This window comes from Hemibagrus wyckioides, linkage group LG12, assembly GCF_019097595.1.
Source record: "Hemibagrus wyckioides isolate EC202008001 linkage group LG12, SWU_Hwy_1.0, whole genome shotgun sequence".
In the NCBI taxonomy this organism is placed as follows: Eukaryota; Metazoa; Chordata; class Actinopteri; order Siluriformes; family Bagridae; genus Hemibagrus; species Hemibagrus wyckioides.
Window position 1 is genome coordinate 9,090,069 of NC_080721.1, and position 9,747 is coordinate 9,099,815.

Consider the following 9,747-nt stretch of genomic DNA (forward strand, 5'->3'; position numbering starts at 1 on the left):
CCGTTTTTGCTGTTGCTGTTATACTGACGGTTTGCTGTTAGCAAGTGCCACCAGTGTACAATATAGCGAGCTGGGATTAAATTAGGATTTGGCGTATGAGCAAGAACAATCTTTCATGTTTCACAAGAATGAAGGTTTATTTAGCTCATTAGTGACAATTTGATCCTGCTATATAAAGTAAAGTGTGCTGTATGAAATGTAATGGAATGCAGTAATAATATTAAAGACAAAATGTAAACCAAGAAAGATTCATACTTCATCATTTTATATGTTTCTATACTTCTGTAAAGCTGCTTTGAGACAATGCACATTGTTTAAAGCGCTACACAAATAAATTGAAAATTTCAGCACCTATGTTCAGTGGTGCTTGAGTAATTATTAATAATAGGAAAAAATGGTGCAATATTGATGAAGTGCAAGATTTTTGGTAAACATTGAATAAGAAATAAATCATTTGTTATTCCACAAACTGTATTATTTTATTTGTATTGAACCACATATTGTCTGAAAGCAGCTTTTCACAAATTCGGATTTAGACAATAAAACTTTCAGCACCTCTTCTCAGTGTAATATCTGACCATATGCTGTTACACGTGTGTGTGTGAGTGTTTGTCTGTGATGCTAATGCTTTCCCTTTTCTGCCATCCAGTCCATTCTAGCTGATGCTCCGACATGTCGTGACTGCGATATGGTAGATTATGGGAGTGATCACCTGAGCCATATGGCCACGTCTTTTTCCATTTGGATGTGCTAAAGGGAAGGGAGCGAGTGAACCGCATCTATAACCTTTGACCCCCAGGGAAAGTTCCAGAGCTCGCTCATACTGACCCTGTGACAGCGGCAAGCGTGAAACCTCGGGAGAGAGAAGTGCCCGATGTAATCACATCCACTCGATGTGCCGGCCCGCATCACATCTAGTGGCAAAACAAAAATCAATCCGTCTGGCAAAGAAAGAGGGTTAGAGAGAGAGAGAGAGAGAGAGAGAGAGAGAGAGAGAGAGAGGAAAAAAGGGAAGAGAAAGTGGAAGAGTCATAGACAGAACGAGGAGAGAGAAAGAGAAGAAGAAAAAGAGAGACCAAACAACAAGCCCATGGAGGGCAAATGTATTCAGCACTGGGAAATATTGGACTGCCTAAGACACAATTGAAGATAAATAAGGCACAGGGGCATGACTTTAAAATAGTATATTAAAGGAGTGCCTGGGGGGATTGAAATCATTGCCTGTGAACCCAATCCTGAAGCGAAATTACAGAGGGGGGTAGGAATGATTTCACGCTTGACTAACTTATTTTCCCAACATTTTTTTTTTCTACTCACTGTCGGGTTTCTTTTCTGTGCTCGTAAAGCCCAAGGGACATACGTGTTAAAGTGTAGACACTGAAGGTGAATATAAGCTTACCTTTCAGTCTTTTTTTCCACTTAAATGCACACACACACACACACTGCTTTGTGTGTGTACCAAGCCCAAACAGAGAATTATGCAGGCCTGAGGGGGTGAATATTCAAAATTCATTAATTATTCAAAGTATTCATTTGCACTCTGTCAACTGACTATGGATTTCTGATTTTTAGAAAGAGAGAAAAAGAGAGAAGGTGTCCTGAGGAAAGATGAAAGCTGTTAATTGTACAACTTCTTTCAAGCAACAGTTACTCCACACATCCCCTCCCACCAAACATATCACCGTTAGGGATTTCAACCCATCTTCCCTATATATAAATTTGTGTTTACGTTTTGGAATTTTCCCCATATACATAAATACACAAATTGACATATTAAAGGAAAAACCAACATAACACCTCAGCATTGATTTTACAAGTATCTGGAATCATCCTGGCGCAATCACCACCATTTCTCCGAAAGATATTCCATCATTTCGGTGTTAAAATGCACACATGCACATCTACGATGTTCACTAAAGTTGAGATCGAGTCCAGTGTTGAGTGTGAAGTCCAGAGTATATGATTCACTTCATTTTCATTATCATCAGTGAGGTTTCATGTCCTGTGGATGGGGGTGGAGTCAGTCTGGAAGAGACCACACCCATCGCGTCATAAACGTTAGGATAAAGAAGAACTTTGTACTAATTTGCAGTAACTCCTCTTTTTAGGCAAAGACGCATAACATAATAGTTGAGTAACCATTTATTTTGCTTTAATTTTTCACCTATATACAGTATAAGTCAAAATGATCTCGCACTCACGCTAGCAATCTTATTAAATTTCACACAGTTCATTTCATATGAAAAGGTTATATTCTGTGTCTTCTATATGATTCTACACTGCATTAGTTGGTAACGGTCCGTAATTAAGGAGTCGGTAGTTAATTAAGTGCAATCTAGCATGACGTTGAGATTAACTTAAAGAATGTCAGTTTTAATTTGAGGTCATTTAGATCCATCTAGGGTGCAGTACATAAGAATTACAGTCCTATATGCACACTGTCTCTGCATTTTAAGGCATGATTGGTCATTGGCAAATTGACTTTTTCGTCATGGGCAGCTGTGGATCGATGTCTCATTAATTCAAACACAAGAGAGTACACTAAAGGTCCAGAGTTGATTGCAGATGTGGCATTTACAACTGGAATCTGATTCCTCTGTCTTTAAACACGAAGACCAAAAAATGCAACCGTGTCAATAATCAAGGGCATCACGGGGCTAGGAATAACAGATTAATTTAATCAGCGGCTTTAGAGTCTAAAGATTAGGATCAGCTGCCTGATAGCAGGAAGTAGGAATGTGCTGATGAACAAACGACCTGACAGAACAGGAAGAAGATGGCTGTAGTAGTTCACTTGTCTTTATTAACGACATAACTGTCAAACACATGCCTCAAAACTCAGTGGATGCTGCTTCCCCTGTCTAAGGAAGAACAATCCTACCACTAATGCAACCATGGATATGATAAATGTCACTGGCTCAACCTGAGCTCCCAAAACAAGCTGGAACAGAAATAAATGCCGGCATTACAGGCCTGGCAAAAGAGATATCCATCACTAGGAAATATGTCCAGCCATGTACATCATGAATGTAGTTTTTAGGCATCAAGTAAGAAGGATTTACTCTTAAATTGTAAAGACAACAGACATTTGTCCATTTGAAATGAAAGAACTATACAATATAGATGGAAATACCTTCATATTAAAGCTGATGTCTCGTAGGGTGGAGTTGTGGAATAAATAAAAGGATGTTTATTAGAAGATTTTAAACCCCTGACAGTGGTGGTCCAAGACCAGAGTGGTGGTCAGGAGTCCAAGAGAGCAGAATTGCCTGAATCTTTGAGTGGGAAGAATGGCATTCTCTCAGCCCTGTCAGTTAAAGAGCTAGATAAATGGTGAGGTATGTGGAAGAGGGCTGAAATCGCTTTTCTACTAGAATGTCAGTTGCCGTGTGACGAATCATAAGCATCAATTATAAAAGGCGCTTCATGCGCTGTTAACCCTTCCTAATTGGTAGCCGTTGTGTGATAGTGGAGAGCTAGATAGTGGGTGGGAATTGGCTATTTCCAATTTGTTGTAACTAAAATATCTGGTTTATTTCAAATAGTACAGCATTTCCAGTGAGATGAGTAAAGCCCCAGAAACTCCCAGACTGGAGTCAGACATGGAGTGAAAATGTAGAAAATCTCTCCCCACTCCATGTGATATATGCTAGCCCGGGGCTACATGGATAAGATGGCTGAGGTGGCGCTGAAAAGATGGAGTGAGAGGAGGAGGAACGGGTGAGAAAGCAAGTGAGGGGGATATGAAATGGGGGGAAAAAAAGAACTTAACTATGAGGGAGGGAAGGAGAGGCAAATTTTGGAGAACATGTTAGGCTAGGATTGGCACAGTGAGGATTACAGACTTACCTTGCTAGCCTGGTCTGTTGGTGATAAGGGAATTGCAGGAATCTAATCCATCAGCTAAAAGTCTAGCTCAAAGAATTGTCACCTTTAAAAGCAATTCATCATCTTGAAAAGGTTCTATCGGCTACTGGATCTGAACGAAATATTATATATGCTATTCATGACTAACCGTATAATCCAACCTTGAACCACGGCCAGAGCCAATCTATAGGATGGCATTTGAGAATCACACACGAAACTGAGATTACACACATCATGGCTCCTACATTTTCCATGGTCATTACATGCATTCCCCAATACTACAGCTTGCCTATCTACACTTATACAATACGCTGGATGGCTGACAACCCCAAGCTATTTATTTTTCTTTCAATTTGTCCATTTTGGTAAATCTGTACCCTCCTTTTTATTTTCAAGTTCAGTCTGGACATATTTCTGTTTAGAACTTCAGCCTCAGTTATTCAATCTGATCCAAGTCAAATCATTTTACACAAAAGGAGACTGTTCATTCTTTCACAAAGTATCAGTTACACTCATAACAATCTGCTGTTATATATTTCCCAAGCTTGCCGTAAAGTTTCTGTCTCCTAAACAGACAGTTGGGACATTTGGTCAACTTGGACATTTATTAATTAGACATTAGTTTACAGGCGTATTGATGGACATTTTTGTTGGTTTTTATATCTGTTGAAGAAGCACGTATTTCCATTTGTTTATTTAACAATACAATACCACAGCGCTGGTGAATTCTCAAATACTGTTGGTCATAATGTGAGGGTTAAAGCTGTAGTTCAAATCTTTCTGGTTTCTCAGTAAGATTACAAATTGCATTATATTTATATATATTGGATTGGATCATATTTATATGGATTATGAAAAATAAAAACAATTGGTGAATGGGTGAGTATTTGTTGTTCCAACAATCTAAGTGATAACAGCAAACAACTATGTGGACATTCTACAACATTAACTGTAACCATGAAAGGGTAAAATGTATGATGTGTCATTCATTAAGAAAGTAAATATTACAATATTTGGCAGATTGCTGTGGTATAACAGGAATAGAGCAGTTTGGGACACACAGCAACAATCCGGGGACGAATGAAACACGATAGGGCATGAGGCTATGGATTAGTGCTATACACTGAAGTTCCAATAACAGGGGACTGTTACCGGTCCCAATTCCCAGTAACAACATGCACCACTGTGTTTTATAATTGTACACATTCAGTACAACTATGGCTGCTGGATCAAGTTCCACATGGTTCTACCAAAGGTGGCTTAACCTTTGTGGAGGGGGTGGAGGGGGTTAACCTTCTAACCTTCTATATGCTGAAATGCCGAACATTTGAACATCTATCTATCTATCTATCTATCTATCTATCTATCTATCTATCTATCTATCTATCTATCTATCTATCTATCTATCTATCTATCTATCTATCTATCTATCTGCCTGTCTGTCTGTCTGTCTGTCTGTTTGTCTATACATGCCAGAGTGGACACAAAGTCACCTTTGGATGCTTTCCCACATTCCGTGCCTGATATAATCCATAACAAATTCTTTGAGCACTAATTAAAGTTGGATATATGTGTGAAATCAGCAGGAGAGCAGCTTCTTGAAGTGGAAAACAACAAGTGTTATATATTCCTTCTCCTGGATTGCATATAGGAATAAAAGAAGAAGAAAAAAACAACATGAAGTCTTATTTCTATGCTAATGCACTTTGAAAATGACATATAATTAAATTCGTAGATAATTAAGCTTACACATATTTTCAGGGAAAACACAATTAAACAGCCCCATCTGGTTATTCTAAGTGATACCCTGTCTCTCATAATTAATATTTTGTTTGTCATGCACATGCACATCCTGCGCACCTCCTTGCATCTGTCATCATTTGTGATTGGGTGTAATGTGTGTGTGTGTGTGTGTCTAAAACTCTAAATATACTTCTGTGTTTAAGTGCTTCTTCTCCACTCAGACTGCATTCACTGTAGCATCAAACACTTTTTACAGCTAGCTTCACCTTTTACATATGTATTTTATAAGCTTCAGGGATTAGCAAATTGAGCTGCTGCAGTTTTAGCATTTATTACAAACCCCTAACAAACCAGAAGTGACTGCTTTTAAATCAGAGCTCCTTCCAAAAATAGTAAATAAATTCATCCTCATAAAAAAAAAAAACCCATCAATTTCTACATTGAATAATAAGACATTTATAATCTGGTTTTATTAGACAGCGTGTGTGCAGCGCTCGTCCATGAATGCTCTGTTACTATAGAAACAATAACCTATTAGTACAACCGAAATAACATACATTTGATTTACAGCCTGTCTGTCAAAGCTGCTTTAAATTAAATTAAATTGAATTAAATTAATCTGTTATTACACGTTTAGATTTATAACCGAGATAAATCTTTAGCTGTGTGAGAAATCCTGGTATGAATCTGAAAAGCATTTGAGTAATTATAAATAGAAATATTCTTTTCTGCCTCCAACCTGAATGTCATACAGTTTATTTCAGATGTAACCTGCATGTCTTTCTGATACAGTATTTAATGTGACAATGAAATTCAAGACAGGAGAAAAAGCTCCTTGACTCCTTGATGGAATTTCACAATGGTCATAGCGAGCATTTAATTTTGACACACCGTACCTATACACAGTTAATGAAATTGTCCATCATTGGACGTATATCAGGTGATGTTTCAGTCAGACTCAACTTCCTGTTCTTGGATATCAGGTGAGGAACCTCTTCTGATCTTCTACTGTTGTTGTCTGTCCACCTCAAGGGTCAATGTGTTTTGCAAGGTGCTTCTGAGGTGCCTTTTGGTTGTAAAGAGTGGTGATATGAGTTACCATAGACTTCAGCTTGGCGAATCTCCTCTGAGCCATCTCATCAACAACATGTTTCCAAGCAAAGATCTTCAACTCAATGGATTTGTTTGTTTGTTTGTAAGTTAAAATCCCAAGAGCTCATCAATTTCTTAAATATTGCATTCAGCTCATCTGGCACCAACACTCAAAGTCCCAATTTTTTCCCCTCATTCTGAAGTGTGATGTGAACATTATCTGAAGCTCTTGCCCTGTATTACGAGCTGCACTGCTGCCACATGGATGGTTAATCGAATAATTGCAGTGAACAGGCAGGGGTACAGGTGTTCCTATTAAAGTGGGCAGCAAGTGCAGGAATTATAGCCTAATATTCAATAATTTATTTTTTGACAGATTGTGAGGTGTCAAAATAATGACATATCGAGTCTAAATAATGACATAGCGCTACAATATTTTATTCACAACTTCCATAGTATATCACTAATAGGTTGCGCTATTAAACTTTCTGCATCCTTCTGTGCTGAAGCCTTCAGCCACACAACACCACCTACCTTGACAGTCCCCTGGGGGAGAATGAGCTTTTTCACACTCTCTCTCCTCTGACAGCGCTGATCAGCCGTGTTTATTTCTGCAGGTCCGTGACACACAGCCCACAGATTTGACAGTCTCAGTGCTCACAGTGCATAAGGCCAGTGGACTCCACATCACTTTTAATATTCTCTCGGGTTTTGCCTGCAGGATTGGTACAGTAATGAACTGCTTTAAATGTATAGTTTTGTAAGATTGCAGGCTTGGGCTTCTCAAAACGCCTGATTGGGACTATTTGAAAGCATTAAGCGTGTATTCACAATGTGCATGCGTCAGAATGGGAAAATTTCAAACGCTCACCTACTGAGATTATTTTTAAAGTCGAGTGCACCTGCTCTCTTTTACATTCATATTAGTTTTATATGCATAAGTGTGTGCATAAGTGTGTGCATAAGTGTGTGCACAGGCACATCTGCATGTATTTTTGACTTCATTGTAATGGCATGTGTAATACCGGTGTTGTGATATTTAGTTGTGTATGCAACATCAACTCGCAAATTCCTATGTTTAACATTAATGCATTCGGTTCTATGGTTCTATTTAATAATAATAATAATGGCAGGTACTTGTACACAAGCACTGACTTAATGATAGGTACTTGTATACTTAACGTTAGTGTAATATTAGATGTCTAAAGCTTGTGTAATGGTTTGAACCTGAGACAACCTTATACATATGTGTAGTGTTGCTCTAACATGTATTTATAGGTGTTATACTGATATAATAGTATCTGCTTGTTTGTGTAACTTGTAGTTGTGTGTCTCTGAATTGTTGTCGTAGTTATATGGGTCTTTCCTCGTGTAAAGCAATTTCATATTATCTGTAAAACACAGTTTCAGACTTTAGTTAGACACTTGCATCAGTATTTGCACAAGGAATATAGCCTGTGTGTGTGTGTGTGTGTGTGTGTGTGAGATTCAGATTGCCAATTACCTGCTTGTGGATCACGTCTGTGAGGTTGCCAATTTTTTTCTCGTGCAGTAATGTTTCATTGAAGCCTGGACACGGGATAGAAAATACTGACTTAATAATGAAATGGTGTCGGTTTTTTTCTTTGCTGTCAAACGTACTATAACCAAGAGACACGTTTAAAAAACTCAATGATATATGAATGAGACGATGCTAGGTTTTTACATTAATCAGTGAAAATTTGATTTTGATTTACAACACGGCTTCCGTTATTATTCTTCAGCTTATAAAATAGCACTTGATGAAGTGCTATAATTTTCATTATTTTTTAATATAGGCTCTTATTATTTCGCATTTAATTGTCACAACATAATGCACAGAATAAGACAGAAGCATGAGATATTGAATATTTTTATGAATACATCAAATAAAAAGATTTTTTTCTTTCACTTTTCATTTTTTTTATGTATAAAAATATGCCAGTTTGTTTGTTTGTGTGTTTGTTTTGTTAATTCACTTTTATAACGGCTCCTGAACTTTTTCTTCTGATCAGAAAAACCACGCTTCAACTGATGCCTTAATGTTTAATGTCTTCTTTCAAAAGCTCAGCACAGTCAACATCATAAACACCATATGGACGCCGCGGAAAAAAACTGAAAATGAAGACATTAAAATGTATAAAGCTAGAGTTTTCTGTCCATTACATAGCTTATTAAACCGGCATCAATACACACAGTCCTTATACTTATAAATAAAAAAATTAAAATAAAAAAAAATAAATAAAAACACACCATCCAATCAGAGATTCAGGAGACATTAGAAGACATTTTCAAATAAGATATAATAATAATCAGACACTTCTTATTCCCTGTGTGTTTCCGGTATTCACACAGCTAGCCTGATCACATGACGTGGCTAACTAATACTATACACTGTGCACCTATAGGTGTCGCTATAAGAAAATATTTATACAACTCCAATATATTATTTGCAGATGAATATTACTAAAGTTATACAACGTTTATAATAAACAGAATGCATTTCCATAAAGAAAATAACAAAAATACTTTAACACTTTTGCAGTGACAGCTCTCCTGTAAAGTATGTCCAGTGTTGGTGAAGGATAAGCTGATAGATAAAGATAACCACTCACCTGCTTCAACTACTGCTCACTTCTCTACTTCATATTTTTATCCATTTGGTCACTGACAGCAGCAGATGCTTCCTCCTGTGTTTGTCTCACATGCCATTTCATTGGTAGTGTATTTACAGAAAAGGTACAGTGACACATTGTGGTTGCATCGATTTGTCAGTTTTAAGTTTCCTCACAAGAAAAATGCATGCTTATATATTTAGAGGTGCATGTAAGTGAGATACATCTTCATTCTCAGTAACTGTATTATTTTAATGGTTAAGGTGTTGGACTACTGGTGGAGTTCAAATGGTGGTAAATTAAAATCCCAGGTTCACCAAGCTGCCTCTGCTGGGCCCCTGAGCAAGGCCCTTAACCCTCAATTGCATTAAAAAAATAAATAAATTTTGAGTCACTCTGGATAAAAAAATGC